The sequence below is a fragment of the Cryptomeria japonica genome, chromosome 7, assembly GCF_030272615.1.
Source record: "Cryptomeria japonica chromosome 7, Sugi_1.0, whole genome shotgun sequence".
NCBI classification, from domain to species: Eukaryota; Viridiplantae; Streptophyta; class Pinopsida; order Cupressales; family Cupressaceae; genus Cryptomeria; species Cryptomeria japonica.
The window spans coordinates 837,334,714-837,356,498 of record NC_081411.1 but is presented as its reverse complement, the minus strand read 5'-3'; positions in this window follow the sequence as shown (position 1 = coordinate 837,356,498).

Below are 21,785 nucleotides of genomic sequence, written 5' to 3'. Positions count from 1 at the left end.
TGGTGCAGATAGATTTAAATGAGAAAAAGGTAGAGTATTACAAGATGAGGGAATTCATTAGAAAGAGTTTCCTTCCAATGCATTTAGCTAGAGTAGGGAATACAACATACCATATCGGCCCTATCTTAGAGGAGCCATTCCTAATTGGTTCTTTTGCTCCTTATTTTTAGGCTACTTTCTTCTCTCTATGTCAAATATTGGGTTTTAATCTAATTACAATGATACGCCTGATTTTATGTACATGGCTATGCAAATACAACATCTAGACTATATTGTAGTCTTTGACTTTGCCCCTTACCTTGAGGAAAATATTCATGAGGGGTTACTGGACATTAAGAATCAATTAGCTGGTGCTAAATTCTCTTGGTATTCTTTACTCATGTCTATGTTCCTTTTTAGGAATAGAGATTACTTTGAGGGTCCCATGAACCTCAAAAGGACAATTGATAACAAGGAGATTCTAGTACAGCTTTGGAGCACAGATATGTCTTGGGATAGACAAGAGGCTATCTTTGTAAGGTTTGATAACAATTTTGCTTCTAGGTTGAGGCAAACATTGATAGTTAATCCACCCAGGATTCCTAAGGAATTGCATGATTTTGTGAGACCTAAGGAGAGGGTGCCTCTTGCCAGGATTGAACATAATTGGGGGGATTTTATCCCTTACTCTGTAAGTATTGTTATCAGGATCTATGGTTTCTTCAGACAGCCACATGTAGTGCCCTTCAACCTTCCTCTGAGAATAGGTTTTGCTGAGGTGATGTGACAAATATGATGCATTCAGGATAAGGATTTAAATGGAAAGGGAAAATGAACAATTTTCCCAAATTACACTATTATCCCTTACTTTGTAATTCTAAATGGAGGATATGATCACTTCGATAAATTCTTTTCTCCATATCATTTATGAGTGAGTATAGCTAGAAACAGTGATTGTGAAGCTTTTTACAAAACTTTTAGAACAAGAATAGAAGGAACTATGTTGCCCCATGTGCATAATTTTCTTGAGGACTTAATCAGGAATGAATTTGACTTAATGACTCAAGAATCTAGAAAAGAGAAGTGGATAATCTTTAGAAATTTATGGGCTTCTATCCAAAAGATGGATCCAAAATATGACCCATTAAAGGATTTTTCCCCATTCTATGTCAAGATTGATTTTATTATGAAAAAATTTGATGAATTGAAGAAGATTTTAAAGGAGAAGATAGCCAAACTTGAAGAAGTTCATGGCCAACAACAATCAAGCTCACAACCTCCTTTATCTTAGAGAGTAGGTAGCATGGTAGTAGGGAGGCCTATTCAGGAATTTTCTCAAAAAAGAGCAAGAGAAGAAATAAGATGAAGACAATAGTAGGAATGATAGTGGAAGATTAATAAGGAAAAAGGGTAAGAAGACGATGAGTTTAGAGTCTTTCCCTAAGATACAAACTAAGCCTCTTCAAGGAATCAAGATCATTGATCTTGAAGATTCAGACAAAAGTCCTTCACCATCAGCTATATCTTTTTCGTCAGTAAGGCAAGGTGAGAAACACATTGAGGAAGATATGTTTGTTGCAACAAGTGCAGAAATGCAATTTGGTGTTCCTACATTGCCTCCTAATTTGGAGTTGGATCTTTGTCCCTTAGATATCCAAGGTAAAGCCTTCAAAGATGGAATAAAGGAGGCATGTGATAAATTCCTTGAGGATGATGCTTTTGTAAAAATCCAAGCCTTTTTGCAATTAGTATGGAAGACAAAGGTTGAGGAGTACAAAACAAGAATTACTAAGAAGAAGGTCCAAAGGCCAAACAAATCAAATCAAGAAAACCAAGAGGAATTAAAGAATGAGATGAGGGAAGAATTTAAAGAAATCACTGCTGATGAGGGCAGGAAAATTGTAAGTCAGGTTGGAGTCTTGATCTTGCTAGAATGGGACATAGCAGATGTAGTGGCATTTGATACAACTAGGAAACCAAAGGGTTAGCCTTCCAATCTAAAAGAAGAAGCGGGGTTAGCATTAAGAGGATCAGATTTTATAGATGATTATGCAACCTTGGTGATCTAGGCACTAGAGGAAGGACCTAGGAAGCCTAATATTAGTGATTTAAACCCCAACTTAAGGGGAAGCTTAATTATAAAAAGAGCATCTGACACATCAAGTGTAGGGGCTACAATGTTAAATGTTGATGTTGCTAAGTTGGCACATGAGAGCACAAAAAAGGAAGTTTTAGAGAAGGTTGAGCTGATAAGAAAGTTTGGCAATCTTTTTAATGATTATAATACATCTCAGAAAATGTGTGTGGAGTTGCAAACGAGAGTGCAACTCCTTGAGCAAGGATAAATAAAGGTTTCATATCCTGCACTTATAGGGCCATCCAAGCCATCAACATCCAGGTCACCACCTATGGTCCAGGGAGGAGAGGTAGTTCAACTAAATACAAGTAATTATGTCCCTGGTATGGCATTAGTCCCCTATGATGATGATGATGAGGGCCTCATACTACAAGATCAACTGAACCAAATGAGTCTCAACTTTTGGAGAAGATTGTTGAATTAGAAAATAAACTAAAAGAATCAGAAAAAAAATTAGTCGAGCAGCAAAAGTATATAGTTAGCTTAGTTCCAACTCATTTGAATGAGAAAGTTGATAGCAGATTAAACAATGTCCATGCCTTATAGTCTTTACATTTTAATGCTATTCAAAAGTTTAATGATGATAAAGAAGTGGCAATTCCCCTATTTACAAAATGGTTGCAAAGAGGAAGCAAGCTCAGAATGATGTCCATGGCCTCTAAATTTCATGTCGAGAGACCAAATGCATTCCAACCAATGCTTTTGTTAGTAAAATCAATCCAAGAAGCCCAAATTTTGCCAGAGAATATAGAAAGAAAGGTAAGGGAATTGATGAAGAGTTTTAGTGAATTAGAACAAACTCTTTTGTCAGATATTTAAAATAGAGAAGGGGCAGTCAAACCTTTACAATTTTGGAAGGAAGAGGTAGAAAGTGTCATCAATACCCAACTAGAAATGATTTGTGAAGGGCTAAATATGGATATGATAGAGGATTGTGTTGTCACTATTTCGGTATTGGGAGTTTTTTCCTTTTAATCCATTAAATTTTTAGGGTTTCAATTTTTATTTGTTCTTGAGGGTTAAGTTTCTAAGGGTTTAGGGTTCTGCACTTCAAAATTTTGCATTATGAAAGTCTTCCCTTATGTTTCCTCGTTACCTTTTTCCACTTAAGTGGAAGGGTTAGTCCGTCGTTAGAAAGGGGCCACCTCTTAAGTCCTGCCTTAGGCGGGTTGTCATAATTCTTTAATTTTTGCCTTTTTCCTAAGTTTTTATTTCCTTGTCAGGTTTCATAACAATCGTGCAAGTTCCTATTGATTTGGTTGACGTCACCATTTCGTGAAGCAAAGTTGCCTGAGGTTTAGCCTTTGCAAACTAGTGACTAAATGGTGGGACCTGCTTCTTTGAGAGTGTATCTACGGGTGTTAAAGTGCAGACAAGTTCCAAGATGATCAATTGTTGTTGCTACTCCGCAAAGAGAAGGTGCTCGACCATTACCCTTCATGGAGTAGTGACCGATGAGCTGGGTGCTAGGTGAGCTAGCGAGTTCTACTAAGGTGGCGATGACAGAGCAAGCTATGTGGCAGACCAAATGGAAAGAATAGGAGGTTTGCACGAGGCAAAGGGTTATCTAACTAGCATGACACGTGGCTTCAAGGTGTTTTAAAAGGGTCCATTTAATGAAATGTCGGTACTAATGAAACCCCATGTTTAATGAGACACATGCATAGCTTGCCGAAGAGGCAACCTAGCCTAAAAGGAAGTAATACAGTCACCAGAAAATGCATGTGGCAGTCACAAGATGGAAATTGGTAGACTCTTGAGCAAATAAGTGATTGAAATGTGGATACATCTGGTAGAAGTTTGCAGGTGAGTGGAGTAACATGAAGGGCCCACTTTAAAAACTTAGGTAGTTAAAGGTCGAGCAAGTTTGATATTGATTGGCAGTTGTCGCCATAGTGTAGCAGGAAATAGCTCAACTGTTAAGCTTCGCAAACTAGCGACAAACCACTTGCGGCCATGGTTAAAAAAAGTTGTAATAGTGAATGGTCATAGTGCAAAAATAAAGACTGAGCATGTTTAGGATCCATCAGCGGTTGTTGCTACATCGCAAAAGGAAGTTACATGAGTCTTAAGCTTCGTGAACTAGTGAGAAACTGCTAGAGGCAGCGGCTAAAGTTGAGTTTAAAAGGAAGGTGGTTGTAGTGAATGTAAAGGTCAAGTAGTTAGTTTCTGATCTGACAGTGGTCACTGATCTGCTATGCGAAGGTGCATAATGTTTACCCTTCACGGATCAACAACCAAGCAGTGGGACCCATTTTGAAGTTGACAGCCTAGGTAAGGTAAAGAGCATGCAAGTTGTGCATGATCTCATAGTTGTCACTGATTCACCATGTGAAGGTGCATGATGTTTTCCCTCCGTGGATCAGGGACCAAAGGAAAACTATTTAAAAGAATTTTGTTGTCCATTGGAGCCAATTTTTGAATTTATAAAAAATTGATTGCTGAAGCATGCCACTTAATTAGCTCTAGTCAAATCCTCAGCTACTGCAATAATTTTTTTTGTGAGCCAAAGATTTTCTATGTGCATTCACAATTCTTGCAGAAGAACCAGAGCGTAGGGCAGAATTTCTCAATAACAAGTAAGTTTCTCGTAATCGTGCTCTATGATTGTTGACTGCTTAATGTTGCTAGGTTTCTAAATTTTTAGAAAGTCTATTGAATTTTTATTTAAAAAGGGGATAGTTCTTGGAATGGCACCACAGAGAGAATTCAGAGGAAAGGTGGATTACCAGGAAAGAGCCATCTATGATTACTTCCTAGAGCAATTGATTTTATCAACTAATAGTGTAGAAAAATTAAAGGAGCTTGTGCCCAAATCTCCCCACCTGAGGGTTAGCGATGGTCTATATGACAAAGGATATTGGCTAAGGGATGCCTAGATAGGCATGAAAGGTATAGGACTCTTCAGGGTTGCTTTCAGTTAGAGGCATTCTCCCACTACAAACAATAGTATGTGCGAGTTAGATGTAGGAAAGCTTATAATGCCCAAGATTTTCATGGATGTCAACCTCCTTACCCAAATTGCAAGCAATTATGACCCCATAGCCAAGGTTATAAGGAATGTAAATGGAGGGGTTCTGATTGGACTTAATGATGATAAATTCAAAAAGGTTTTTAGACTCAGTGAGGTTTCAAACTATTTGGAGCCTATCAATTTCAAACTGCTTATTGAAGTTTAAGAAACATGGAGGGATCATCTCAGAAGTGGTCCATTAATGGAATTCTTTGCAAAAATAGGAGGATTAACAATGGTGGGTTTGATCATAATGGAACCCTTCTCCTTGAACTTCTTTACTCTAAGGGCTAAGGGAATGTACTGGTCTCTATGTCAGATTCTTAGAGAGGATGCAGAAATAGCCATGCCAACCTATTATATGCTAATGATGGCACAAATTCTTAACCCATCCTTGACAGTGAGTTTTGACTTTTCTCCTTATCTTACTGATACCATTCATGAGGGCTAAATAAGGATAAAGAATGCTAAGGTGGATAGACCTTTTGCATGGTACTCTCTCCTCATGCATATGTTCTTGTTCAAGGGTGCTAATTACTTTTCTAAGGAGATGGACCTAATGAAAGAGAAGGATGGAGAAGAAATGCCAGTACAGTTATGGAGAAATATTCTATCTTGGGATAGAGAGGATACTAGTTACCTTAAATTTGATAGATGTTTTGCATCTAGGCTTAGAATCCTTTTGTGTCCACAAAACCCTAGGATTCCTAAATCTCTCCTTGAATTCCTCAGGAAGAAAGAGTTTGTTGAAGACATTAAAATTGTGCACAATTGGGGTGACATTTATCTGTACCCAGTCTCTACTATTTTTAGAGTCTATGGTTTCAGAGGAGCTCCTTATCTGCTCCCTTACTAGGTCCCTTTAAAGGTTGGAATTGCAGAAGTTTTGAGACAAATAGGAGGTCTGCAGGAGGCATAATTGATAAATAAAGAGAGGGGAACTATTTTCCCAACCATCACCATGGCACATGAGTTTGTAATTATCAAGGGTGGGTGGGCCCACTTTGATAAATTTCTTCAACCATATAGGTTGTCTACTACAGTGGTAAGGTTTGCTGACCTAGAGGGTTTCTTCAACGACATGTTTAGGAAGAAAGTCAGATGTGCAGATAAGGCTAATCGGTTTCATTTTCTTGAAGATTTGATCAGAAATGAGTTCAATTTAGATGAACAGGAACTGCAAAAGGAAAAGTGGATAGCGTTTAAGAAATCTCTAGACTTCATCCACCAATTTGATAATAGCTATGATCCATTGGCTAGTTTTACTTCTTTTGAGGAAAAGGTCAAATTTTTTATTCTTTACTTTGAAGATTTAATGCAAACCCTAAAGGAGAAGAGGGAAGCTATATAAATAAAAAACCTTGAAAAGGTTAAACTTGTTCTAGCTAAGCTTGCCTATGCCAAGATAGTGCCTCTAGGTGATTATGTGATGCATAGGAGACCAACATATAATGTGCTAATGCCAACAAGAGATGAGCCCACCTCTTCAAAAGGAAAAAGGCCATTAGTAGATGTCTTGGAGATCCAAGACTTGCCTAAAATGCAAAGGGTAGGAAAAGAGGTGCAAGCAAATGAGCCCTTATATTCTCCATCCCAATCCCCAATACATGTGGGAGATGAAAATGCAGTGGCAGAACAATTGTTGCATTTAGGAAGTCTTGGGGAGGTTGCTTACACTTATGAAGAAATGCAAGAAGTAATGCTAGAAGAACTAGCAAGTGCCAAAATGGACTTGACTATGGAGGAATTTGTGGGAAAATAACTAGACCCTATCATCAAACAGGCCAGTGAAGAATTTTTGGCTGATAGTAATTTTGTTAAAACATGATATTTTATGCAATTCATTTGGAGGAAAAACATAGATCATTTCAAAGAAAGATGTGAAAAGAGGAATATTGAATATCCTCATAAAGACACATTTGCAATTGAAGAAGATGTGAAGAAGGAAATGATGATAGAATTTGAGGCCATTACCCCTGAGTAGGGAAGGGAAATGATAGCAAAAGCTGGGGTATTGATTCTCCTTGAGTGGGACATAGCTGATGCATTAATCCTTGATGTTGTTAGAAAAGAAACAAATCCCTTAGTAGGAGTGACCTTTAGCAAGGATCATGTTGCTTTGGTCATATGGTCATTGAGGAGAGAAGAAAGCAAGAAAAGAAAAGGCTCCTCATAATCCAGTTACTCAGAGGGCATGGTTGTAAAAAGAGTAAAAGACATAGGGTTGGTGGAGGCTGCCAATACAACTCTAGAGTCTAGAAAATTCAATATGGCAGTGGCCAAGAGAGAAGCCAAGGAAAAGGTTGACCTACAAGTAAAATTAGAGATGATTTTAAAAGCTTATAATGAAGCCAAAATAGAAATAGCTCGTAAATATAATACAATTGCAAAATTGAAGAGCCAGATGGAAGGGCAACAACAAAAGGGTGAATTCTCTACTTTGATGATTGCCTCCTCTCCAACCAAATCCCCATCCACTATTCCAATCACTGAATTTCCACCTTCTCTAGTGACTCTTAGTTTCCAATCTATTGAGACTATCCAGGATGAGCTGGAAAAATTGAAGCAGGCTCAGGCCATTTTTGCAAGTAAATATGATGAGAAGATCAAGGGCACAATCTTGAAGTTTTCTGATATAGTATGGGCTTCTATTGTGTATATATATATGAAGAGAGTTTTGTGCATGTTGACTGCTTTAAAGGAGGACAAGGTTATTCTAGATCCAATATTGAATAAATGGATGGCTAGGGAGGTGGCGTTGGAACTTATGTGCTCATCCCATGAAGAGGCAGATGCTGATCCCACTATTAAATCCACCTATGAGTTGGTAAAAGGTATTTCTAGGTTGGCAGAGGGAAGAGCTGGTCTAGAAAGAAAAGCAAACTTGTATAGAAAAGAGTATGCTGACCAAAAGTTTGAATTATTTCCTGGAGGTTTTCTTAGCACAAGCAAGTTAAAAGATGAAGAAGTATGGCTTGGTGAGTTAGGCCATAAATTATCACAACGGATAAATGATGTCATCAATTCAGATGATACATCTTTATTCATTTGAATAATTGAGGAAATTGAAAAGATGAAGTCACATTATGGTTTTTTGGAAACTAAAGTTAAGCAATTAAGGAATGCATGGAAAAGATTAAATAAGTTGAAGAAGAAAATTGTTATATTCTCTTGGCCTAGTGATGACGTGTTCAAAGAATGGAAAGATAAATATGTGATGCAAGATGTAAGGCCTTCCCTAGACCAAGCTTTGATTAACTTAGTTGACCATGTTTGACATTATTAATAAATGCTTTATAATTCAATAGAATGGACTATGTTAGACAGATAGATTGGTGAGAAAAGCAATTGAACCAGGTTATAGAGTTATTGCACCTTGTGGTGTACATTTTGATATGTTATGAATTTGAAATCCTAAAAGATCCATTGATTGGATAATCTTGATTTAATATATGTCAGCTATGTCTGGATTTAGAACTTATATGATTCCATGATTTGGGATAACATTGATGAATGTTGATACTTCATTTCTATGCTTTATGATATAGAATTATATATGATTCTAGAATAGGATAAATTGGAGATGATGTATGTCATTATTGGATTTGCAGGACTTTATTATGATGATAGAATCAAGATGTATGTTTATGTGGGGACTAAAATTATGAGAATTATGATAATTTCTTATGTAGATTTATTTGGATATGAGATATATTGAATTGTCAAATGTAAATTGTATGCAAAGTGTTTGATGTGTATTCTAATTCATGTGTTTAATATTATACAAGGTTATTGGAAATTACTAATGTGTATTTGAGTGGCGTAGGAAAAGATACCCATGTGACCATGGAAATATTATGGAGAACCAAACCTAGACCTATGTATGTTTGTAAAATTAGAGTTTGTCTATTTCGAGAGGCAACACCCCTTTGTGTCGTATTTTATTCATAATAGTAGATGATCCATGTGTGTTAAATGTTATTTATTTGATTTATTTAAATCCAACAAGAGACAAGATTTCATGAGCAATTTGTAAAAGTATTTTCTTTGTGTCACTTGACACATGTGTTGATTTATGTTTGAGTTTTTAAATTCATCTCTTGGAGGGAATTTTTTAACTATAGCTTTTTCAATTAATGTAATGTGATTCCATAAATGCCTTGGGTAAAGAATATTTGGGATGGTCAACATAGGTTTGACGCGAAAATAAACTTTAGAGGGGTTAAAAAAGGGTTAAATGGACACCTAGGGGTAGTTTAATAGGGTTTCCTAAAGCCCATAAGGTATACCTAAGGGTTAGGGGTAATTTTAGGCAAGTGTCTACTCCCATGTGACCTTTTAGACACCCTAAAAAGTGACTTTTCTAAGTTGTGCGAAAATTGAAATTTGAAGACTTGAACTAAGTTGTGAACCTTCCTTTTTGAATGAGAGTTTCCTTTCCCATTTTACCTTACTTTCCTTTTCAGTTTTAGAAACTTGAGAGAACTCACACTAGTGTCTTCTTAAGCAAGAAAGAGAGATTTTGGGGGTAATCACCCACTCTCCATTTTTGGAGACAAACAAATTTTGAAAGAAAAAAGATAGATTTGGGGATATAGAAATTGGCTAAGGGTAGAAAGCAAAGATGGATGGAATTGGACTGCTCATCCTCAACAAAACTAGCATACCTTTGGGTAGTTTAAGCTTGGTTTTACCTTTCTTGTAATGTGTTCTTATTGCATGTTGGATTGAAAGAATTGCTTGTGTTAAAGGCTAGTTGCCTTGCATGTATTCCTTGGAAATTTATTTGGTGTTTTGTGATTATGCAATTTATGTGTTTTAGGAGTAATCAAGACCTCCTACTCTTGGGAGAGAGGATGTACTTGTGGGTGGTAGAAGTGACAGCCCTCGAGTGAGAGGCTCTCATTATGAGAGTGATCACAAGGTATTTTATGTGACCCTTGCGGCATGGCTTGTTTATGCATTGGGGGTCATAAGGAGGGAAATAAGGCATGAATTCCTTGGGGGGCATAAGGAATGTGGGGTTATTATACTTGATGTATTTGGTTTGCCATGAGGTGGCTATATGTTTTACCATACTTGCAGTCTCCTCAGGGTACTTGGTCCACTACCACCCTTGAAAAGACATCACAAATGTGTGGTGTAGTGTAGCCTGGGTTGGGATTGTGTTTGAGATTGAGTTTTCCCTTGTCTTTTGTGTTTGCATGCGTCTTACCTGTCTAGGGCTTGGTTCTCCGAGCTCAAGGGTGGCTACTAGTTACCCTAGACTAGGAGGTGAGCACTCCATTGTCATAGCTTTTGATTTAATGTAGGTTGTTGGAAGAAAATAGTAGGACAAGTAGAAGTGGCTGGAAATGGTTGTTGCAAAAAAATATTTGGATATGGATTTAGTATTTTCCACATTTATTTGAAATGAGAGACCTATTTGTAAAGTGACAAGAGTATCTTGGAGATAAGATTTAAATATTTGTAATAGTCATTTAAGTTATATTGCAGGAAAGAAAATGATTATTTCTGATTTTAGTTCCTAAAGTTTGAAATAAAAATTTGTGTGGATAGGATGTTCTAAAAAGAAAGAAAGTTGTGATTTCCCTTACGCATTTGAAACAATTTATTTGAAAAGAAATAGAATTAGTTTTGCATGCATATAGTAGGTTGGTAATAAAACATTTGATTTATACATGGACATGTTAAATTTATTTTATTTAAATCTGTTATCTAAACTATTTGCAGAAAATAAAATCAAAAATAGTATATCTATCTCTAAGGTTAAAATTAATTAATAAAACATTTAATTGCTGTTAAGATTATTGAATGTTGTCATTTATATAGATTACAGAAAAATCAAATCTAAAGCTAAATGGCCAATCTACTTTAAATAATATCTTATTATATAGATGTTGTACCAATTTATTTACTTCTGCCATATACATAACGAAAGAAGGCAAATCTAAAAATTAGTATGAACATTTCTAAGTTTTATTTCAATGTTTTCTAGTCTAAAAATAGTTGTTGTATAAATTAATTTAAATCGGACAACTTGTATGCAGAAATTAACATCTAGATTGAAATGGACTATTCTTTTTAGATTATGTATTTGTTTACATGAAGAAAATAAAATCTAAAGTTAAACGAACTTATTGAAAATAAATAGTATCTAGATCTAAATAGCGGCGTTTAAAACTTTACATACTCCTGTCAATGTTAGCAGCCTGGCATTTATATTTAAAAGATGTATATTCATTTAATTAAAATTGGAAACCTTTGATTTATCTGTTAGAAAGATTTTCAATTATATAGATCAACAACATAAGATTTTCAAGAATAAAATATAAGTATGCATAGGTATATATATATATAAATAAAAATATATATATATATATATATATCTATATATTCGGCCCGAGCTCAAGCCCCTTTTTTTTTTAAAATATTTTTTAAAAATATCCTTTTTTTTTTCCTAAAGAAAATGTTTGATTAATAATAATATATATTATATAAATATGTAAATATATATAATATTTTTTTACATATTTATATAATATATATTATTATTAATCAAGCATTTTCTTTAGGAAAAAAAAAAGGATATTATAAAAAAATATTTAAAAAAAAAAAGGGGGGTGAGCTTGGGCCGAACCACTATGCAATGCATAGTGGACAGCGGGGGCTGAACCCTGTGCACGACACAGTGGTGGCCTTGGTCGGCACCACTGTGGACGTCCACAGTGGATGGCCCAAGGGTTGCCACTATGGGCGACCATAGTGGGTGGCGCCGCTACAGCCATCCACAGTGAACGGCCCGAGGGCCACCACTATAGTAACCCACAGTGAGCGGTGTCGCTCCCCCTAAAACCCATGCCACCATGATCTCTGCCCCTGTGTGACACAACCCCTGTAATATACAAACAAAAGAGATAAAACCCTAGCCCCGGGTAGGGTTAGGGTAAATGGAAAGAAGTAAGAGATTTTTTTGTAAATGTAGAACAATTTAAATGATATATATATAATATTCAGTTAGGGTTTTACATGGATGATTTTAAATAAGGAAGCATAATTATTTATATATATAGGTTTATATATATATATAGAATTTGGAAGTACGAATGGATGGGGTAGATCTTAGATTTAAGATTTCATCTAGTGGTTATAGAATAAAGAGAAGGGTTTTAGTATCTACTTAATATAATTTTAGATAAGATGTTGAAAACATTTATATCTAGAAAATAAATAATGTTTCTATATATATGTGTTTGAATAAAAAGGAGATATATAGATTGAATAAATGAATGTATAAAATTGTCTATAATGTAATTGTAAATTTCATAGTTAAAAACATGATTGTATAAATTGTCTATAATGTTAGGATAGGTATTTTAATAAGTGTTTATAGTCAACATATGTTTCAAAATAATCATATGGGTATATTTTAATTAAAAAAAAAATGTTGTTTCAAGTTATATTATTATTGAAGTTAATCATTTAGGAAATTTAATTGTGTAGGTATTTAATTGTCTATAGGGGATCATTCTCAGACCGACTACATATAGGTTTTAAAGATTAAACCTTATAGAACGAGTCTCGTTACGGATCTAATCGACCCTTTAGTCGATTTAGTATAAACTACATTTAATTATGTTTAAATAAAATATAGAGATTTCTAAACTAAGTGTTAGGAATATTTTTATTAGTTCCCAAAATCAATTAATGGCTTTCTGTCGAAGATTAATTATATCTTCGTAAATTATTTTAGAAAGTTTGGATTACATCAACCTATTGACTCAAATTAGTGAGATAATAAAATTAATTCATTTAGTATTTTGCATCTAAGTATATTATTAAGAAAGGGGGTATTATCAGGATGATGGGAACTTGATATTCAATAAATAATTTTTATAAGGGACATATTAAATTATTATCATACATAGTTATGTAAGTATTTAATATCAGTTTAAGAATTCTTTTGGAACAACTTGTTAAGATGTCACAACTAATTAAGCAAAGGTTGCATGAAGTTAAGTGTTTTAAAAAAAAATAAAAAATTCATATGTGTTTTGCCCAAAGTTTGGGCATGACATTTTGGTATCAGATCCAAGTTCATACACTGGTGAACATGGGCTACATTCATAACTTAGTTGAAAACAAACTATGGCTTGAATTATAACACCTAGGTTGAAACTTGCGAAATAACAAAGTGAAGCATAAGTGAAAATTCTTGTGGATCAATAGATCAACATGTATCAATTCAAGGGGTTCCAAGGGTCACTAAAAACCCTGAAATTTGAACTTATTAGTCATAATATTTATGGCTTAAATAAAACCCCAAGGGCTGTGAAATATTCAACTAATTATTCATATGAAGTAATTTTGGTGGTTATTAATGGAATTTAGTTCTTTATTACTTATGGGGTTACCATTCAATTGGAACCTAAAATGCAATAACTGCCCTAACCAAATCAAGTATGAGGAGTTAATCTTTCAATTAAATACCTCTGATGGTAACTAAAGGAATGTCATCCATTGAGATATGTTCTTGACATGGCAAATCAAGCGAGATAAATTAGACCTTAGATGAAGGCACCATAAACAAGATAAATAAGACTGAGATAGTTCAAGTTAAGTTTTAAGCTATGTGAAATTTTGATGGTTAAAAAGATCAAGGCCGTCATTGGAGGCATAAATGAGGAAGAATTAAAAGGAACTCTTGCGAATCTCAAATAGAAGCATTAACCTATCCTAATGACTAGGTACCTTAAGATTGTGGTCATGCTAGAGTTCCTATTAAGAGCATTTGTTGGACAACATTTGTAGCAATATAGTGGAGCTAGAGTCGGATAACCCTAAAGATAAGAACTAAAATGATGAATGGAAATTCCCTTGATCAGAAAACCCTAGTAATACTATAGCTAAGTTATATAAGGAGAAAGCAGGCATGAACTTCTAGGGTTAAAACATGTATTTGCAATAAACCCTAAGTTCATCCGTGGTTATATTATTGGGGAAACAAGCAAATAAAGCCTCAAATTAATTCCTTTATGGAAAGAGAACCTTGGGGAAAGTAAATAATGGAAGAGAGAGTAGAGTTGATTTGGGAATCAAACAAAAATCTCCATTGAAGTACAAGGAGTATGAAGGTATTAGGATCTTATAATCTAGATATGTGTAACTAGTTTTCATTCAGAAACTAAGAAGAAAAGTGCAACCCAATCATGGTTAGTCGCTAGGTACAATATAGTATGTAACACAATTTAACTACTAGGCACAATCAAAGAAGCTTTGCAAAATATGGCACTCAAGTGTGAAAGTATACAAAAACATCAAGTATGGATGAAGCAACATGTGGATGGAAATGGCTTATGGAAAGATAATATAACAGTAATATAATACCAAAGATTTAATGAGAATTAGTTGGCAGTATAAAATATTTTAAAAGAATATTGATAAGGAGCCAAATTATGTGGTTAGCTAAGGGAGAACTTGAAAATTATGGGAGTCTCGAGACATTGGTAATTAGAGGACATCCTTATGTTATACTGTAATTGGGTAACTGGATATTATGATGGTAAGATGGTTTATTTAGACTGGAGAGATCGAAGGTTGTGATATGCCGGAATTTGGCTAGTAAGTAAATATAAATAAATAATATGGAATGAGATAACTACTCTTTTAACTAAATTTTAATTAAAAAGGATGGGTGTTGGTCACCTTTCGAGTGCACACCCCCTTGATTTCATAATTACATAAGTGAAGTAGGAGAGAATAAGTCCACCCTCCCAGTTGTTGAAATATGTCATGAAATGTGTGGGTAGGGATTGTTGTCAACTGTTATCGACCTTACTTGACAATAATTCCACCCCAAATGCGTCTTAACCTTAAGTGTTAGTAATTGGCAAAAAAAAAAAACTCCTACCTAATAAAGGCAAGTGAATGTTAAAGGTGAAAATACAAGGAGCTAACATAAGGCACTAAGAAATCAAATGATGTCCCTAGTAAAACTATATGATACAAATCCTAAGTAGCTCTAAGAAAACAAGTATCAAATTTTGTATTAAGGATGTTAATAACCCCGAATAGATAGTGGATTATATCAGAAAGTGTTGCTTGAAATAGTAAGCACATGAAGGTTAAAATGGAACTTGATTTAAAAAAAAAAATGCGATCTCTTGTGTATAAAAATTTATTTCATAAATCAATAAAGGATTTTAAAGAATCTAAAATCTCAAGAGTCTAATAATCACTTCCTAACACACTCAGGACATGTGATCTTGGGTGATGTGTTGCAGTTACTCCCTATAGCATGGCTAGAATGGTCATCTTGTTTCAAGTTTGATTCAACATTAATTTTGATTTTCTTTGAAAATTATATTGTGACACTGGGGCTAGAAATTTCTTTTTATTTATTTTTTTTATGAAGAGAGGACCACTAAATTTATGTTTCTTTTTATTTGAGCTATGGTACTTGCCATGTTTCTAGTTTTAATATTTTGCAATTGCTGACATTTTTTTTCTTCTTTTTATTGGACTTGGTAGAAGTAACTTGTGTTTTGATCTTGTAAAGTGTCAAAGTGGTCATTTTGATGGTTGATATAACTAGCCCTAGTGATGTGATTTATGTAAATGTCTATCGTGTTCGTTGAACCACTGATAGTGTGTCACGGGAGAATACCGCAAGGAGTGAAATTAGGCACAAAGAATTAACAAAAACATATTATATTTTATCAAATTAAGATAAAGGAAGGAATATCCTCCTAAGTTAAAATAATTGTGGCAATCTGAAAATTTTTTAAAAAATAAATTAAAAAAAAAAAAAAAGCAATAGTGTGATCTAGACCTAATGAATTACGAAAGTAATGATTGTCGACTGGTAAATTTAGCATGGGTATGGAGATGATTGCGTGGATGATATCTAAAAGAAGTATTAATAAATTCCATCATTCCCTTAGAATGGGATTGTTATGTACCTTAATGTATGGGAATCACGAATAATGCACCCTATGAAACTTTAACCTTGGAGCCTAATAAAAACATTATAAACCCTAGTGGTAGAAAACTACCCTATATAAGGGTGGAATTGAAGAACCTAAATTTGCTTTTGCCTTGTCACCTAAGAAAGTTGGAAGAAATTATGCACCTAGGACGATTTTGTGAATATTATATTAACACCCTAATGAGGTGCCTTGATGTAGGATAAGTAGGTTCATTTTGGTTAAGTACGATGTCAATTTCCTTAAGTAACATGCATGGATGGGAATTACAGTAGGACCAACATGTTTTAAAACAAATCCTAAACAAAGTAGGACTCCTAGAAATTCAATATGTGTAACCTTGATTGTGGGAGTTGATGTGTGTTATTGATATGATTTGGATGGCACAGTAATGTAAATTGTTCGAAGATGGAACATTATAAAAAAAAAAAACACACACCTACCTAGAACTGAAGGGAAATGTATCATTAATACTAATAATTTAACCTTGTGAAGATAGTAAGTTAATTACAATAATAAGCTAATTTTGGAATTTCATACTTCTAGTAGGCAAGATAAAATTTTGAGTAACCTATTGAAATTGTGGGAAATGTTATGTCCCTATTTCGTAATTCTACTCATGTGACTTCCAGGAGTAAGTCAAACTCTAGGGGAGGAGGATGTAACGCCTTCCCCAGACCAAGCTTTGATTAACTTAGTTGACCAAATTTGACCCTATTAATAAATGCTTTATAATTCATAGAATGGACTGTGTTAGATAGATAGATTGGTGCGAAAAGCAATCAAACCAAGTTATAGAGTTATTGCACCTTGTGGTGTACATTTTAATATGTTATGAATTTGAAATCCTAAAAGATCCATTGATTGGATAATCTTGATTTAACGTATGTCAGCTATGTCTGGATTTAGAACTTATATGATTCCATGATTTGGGATAACATTGATGAATGTTGATACTTCATTTATATGCTTTATGATATAGAACTCTATATGATTCTAGAATAGGATAAATTGGAGATGATATATGTCATTATTGGATTTCTAGGACTTTATTATGATGATAGAATCAAGATGTATGTTTATGTGGGGACTAAAATTATGAGAATTATGATAGTTTCTTATGTGGATTTATTTGGATATGAGATATATTAAATGGTCAAATGTAAATTGTATGTGAAGTGTTTGATGTGTATTCTAATTCATGTGTTTAATATTATATGAGGTTATTGGAAATTACTAATGTGTATTTGAGTGGCACAGGAAAAGATACCCATGTGACCATGGAAATATTATGGAGAACCAAACCTAGACATATGTATGTTCATAAAACCAGGGTTTGTCTATTTGGAGAGACAACACCCCATTGTGTCATATTTTATTCATAATAGTAGATGATGCATGTGTGTTAAATGTTATTTATTTGATTTATTTAAATCCAACAAGAGACAAGATTTCATGTGCAATTTTGTAAAAGTATTTTCTTTGGTTCACTTGACACGTGTTGATTTATGTTTGAGTTATTAAATTCATCTCTTGGAGGGAATTGTTTAACTATAGATTTTTCAATTAATGTAATGTGATTCCATAAATGCCTTGGGTAAAGAATCTTTGGGATGGTCAACATAGGTTTGACCCGAAAATAAACTTCAGAGGGGTTAAAAAAGGGTTAAATGGACACCTAGGGGTAGTTTAATAGGGTTTTCTAAAGCCCATAAGGTATACCTAAGGGTTAGGGGTAATTTTAGGCAAGTTTCTACTCCCATGTTACCTTTTAGACACCTTAATAAGTGACTTTCATAAGTTGTGCGAAAATTGAAATTTGAAGACTTGAACTAAGTTGTGAACCTTCCTTTTCGAATGAGAGTTCCCTTTCCCATTTTACCTTACATTCCTTTTCAGTTTTAGAAACTTGAGAGAACTCACACTAGTGTCTTCTTAAGCAAGAAAGAGAGATTTTGGGGGTAATCACCCACTCTCCATTTTTGGAGACAAACGAATTTTGAAAGAAAAAAGATAGATTTGGGGATATAGAATTTGGCTAAGGGTAGAATGCAAAGACGGATGAAATTGGACTGCTCATCCTCAACAAAACTAGCATACCTTTGGGCAGTTTAAGGTTGGTTCTACCTTTCTTGTAATGTGTTCTTATTGCATGTTGGAATGAAAGAATTGCTTGTGTTAAAGGCTAGTTTCCTTGCATGTATTCCTTGGAAATTTATTTGGTGTTTTGTGATTATGCAATTTATGTGTTTTGGGAGTAATCAAGACCTCCTACTCTTGGGAGAGAGGATGTACTTGTGGGTGGTAGAAGTGACAGCCCTCGAGTGAGAGGCTCTCGTTATGAGAGTGATCACAAGAGATTTTATGTGACCCTTGCTGCATGGCTTGTTTATGCATTGGGGGTCATAAGGAGGGAAATAAGGCATGAATGCCTTGGGGGACATAAGGAATGTGGGGTTGTTATACTTGATGTATTTGGTTTTCCATGAGGTGGCTATATGTTTTACCATACTTGCAGTCTCCTCAGGGTACTTGGTCCACTACCACCCTTGAAAGGACATCACAAATGTGTGGTGCAGTGTAGCCTGGGTTGGGATTGTGTTTGAGATTGAGTTTTCCCTTGTTTTTTGTGTTTGCATGTGTGTTACTTGTCTAGGGCTTGGTTCTCCAAGCTCAGGGGTGGCTACTAGTTAGCCTAGGCTAGGAGGTGAGCACTCCATGGTCATAGCTTTTGATTTAATGTAGGTTGTTGGAAGAAAATTGCAGGACAAGTAGAAGTGGCTGGAAATGGTTGTTGTAGAAAAATATTTGGAGATGTATTTAGTATTTTCCACATTTATTTGAAATGAGAGACCTATTTGTAAAGTGATGAGAGTATCTTGGAGATAAGATTTAAATATTTGTAATAGTCATTTAAGTTATATTGTAGGAAAGAAAATGATTATTTCTGATTTTAGTTCCTAAAGTTTGAAATAAAAATTTGTGTGGATAGGATGTTCTGAAAAGAAAGAAAATTGTGATTTCCCTTATGCATTTGAAACAATTTATTTGAAAAGAAATAGAATTGGTCTTGCATGCATATAGTAGGTTGGTAATAAAACATTTGATTCATACATGGACATGTTAAATTTAGTTTATTTAAATCTGTTATCTAAACTATTTGTAGAAAATAAAATAAAAAATAGTATATCTATCTCTAAGGTTAAAATTAATTAATAAAACATTTAATTGTTGTTAAGATTATTGAATGTTGTCATTTATATAGATTACAGAAAAATCAAATCTAAAGCTAAATGGTCAATCTACTTTAAATAATATCCTATTATATAGTTGTTGTACCAATTTATTTACTTCTTCTAGATACATAACAGAAGAAAGCAAATCTAAAAATTAGTATGAACATTTCTAAGTTTTATTTCAATGTTTTCTAGTCTAAAAATAGTTGCTGTATAAATTAATTTAAATCGGACAACTTGTATGCAGAAATTAACATCTAGATTTAAATGGACTATTCTTTTTTGATTCTATATTTGTTTGCATGAAGAAAATAAAATCTAAAGTTAAACGGACTTATTGAAAATAAATAATATCTAGATCTAAATAGCGGCATTTAAAACTTTACATACTCCTGTCAATGTTAGCAGTCTGGCATTTATATTTAAAAGATGTATATTCATTTAATTAAAATCAGAAACCTTTGATTTATCTGTTAGAAAGATTTTCAAGAATAATATATATATATATATATATTCATTTATTTAAATTTAAATAAATTCATTTTCTTCCTCTCTAAAAATATACTTTTATACCAGATATAAATAAATAAATATATATATCTATATATATATATATATTTACATATTTATATAATATATATTATTATTAATCAGGCATTTTCTTTAGAAAAAAAAGAAGGATATTTTTAAAAAATATTTAAAAAAAAAAAAGGGGGTCGGGCTTGGGCCAAACCACTGTGCAATGCACAATGGATGGAGGGGGCCGAACCCTTTGCATGGCACAGTGGTGGCCTTGCCCGACGCCACCGTGGGCATCCACAGTGGACGACCCAAGGGCTGCCACTGTGGGTGACCATAGTGGGCGCCACCGCTACGGCCGTCCACAGTGAACGGCTCGAGGGTCACCACTATGGGCAACTGCAATGTTCGCTACCACTGTGGGCGACCGCAGTGGTCGCCACCACTATGGTAACTCATAGTGAGCAGCACCACTCCCCCTAAAACCCCCGCCACCATGATCTCCGCCACTGTGTGACACAACCCCTGCAAGATACAAACAAAAGAGATAAAACCCTAGCCCAGAGTATGGTTAGGGTAAATGGAAAGAAGTAAGAGATTTTTTTGTAAATGGAGAACAATTTAAATGATATATATATATATAATATTTAGTCAGGGTTTTACATGGATGATTTTAAATAAGGAAACATAATTATTTATATATATATAGAATTTGGAAGTACGAATGGATGGGGTAGATCTTAGATTTAAGATTTCATCTAGTGGTTATAGAATAAAGAGAAGGGTTTTAGTATCTACTTAATATAATTTTAGATAAGATGTTGAAAACATTTATATTTAGAAAATAAATAATGTTTCTATATATATGTGTTTGAATAAAAAGGAGATATATAGATTAAATACATGAATGTATAAAATCGTCTATAATGTAATTGTAAATTTCATAGTTAAAAACATTATTGTATAAATTGTTTATAATGTTAGGATAGGTATTTTAATAAGTGTTTATATTCAACATATGTTTCAAAATAATCATATGGGTATATTTTAGTAAAAAAAAAAATGTTGTTTCAAGTTATATTATTATTGAAGTTAATCATTTAGGAAATTTAATTGTGTAGGTATTTAATTGTCTATAGGGGATCATTCTCAGACCAACTACATATAGGTTTTAAAGATTAAACCTTATAGAACAAGTCTCTTTATGGATCCAATCGACCGTTTAGTCGATTTAGTATAAACTACTTTTAATTATGTTTAAATAAAATATAGACATTTCTAAACTAAGTGCTAGGAATATTTTAATTAGTTCCCAAAATCAATTAATGGCTTTCTGTCGAAGATTAATTATATCTTCATCAATTATTTTAGAAAGTTTGGATTAAATCAACCTATTGACTCAAATTAGTGAGATAATAAAATTAATTCATTTAGTATTCCACATCTAAGTATATTATTAAGAAAGGGGGTATTATCAGGATGATGGGAACTTGATATTCAATAAATAATTTTTATAAGGGACATATTAAATTATTATCATATGTAGTTATGTAAGTATTTAATATCAGTTTAAGAATTCTTTTGGAATAACTTGTTAGGATCTCACAACTAATTAAGCAAAAGTTGCATGAAGTTAAGTGTTTTAAAAATAAAAATAAAAAATCCATCTGTGTTTTGCCCAAAGTTTGGGCATGACACAAGAAACAGAGGCTTAAGAATAGTCAGTTGATGCTGCAACATTGTAACAAACCTCAAGGAAGTTGGAAGTGGTTAGCTCTTGTAACTGCTTGTTTCAGGCTAATTGGATTTTTGAGGAATTAAAGACACCCGACACTCGACTTGTGAATGTTGAGAAAGTCAGTTAGCTTGTTTCCAGCTGGCTACCTTAGTTGTTAGAATTTCTTCAATCTTTGAGC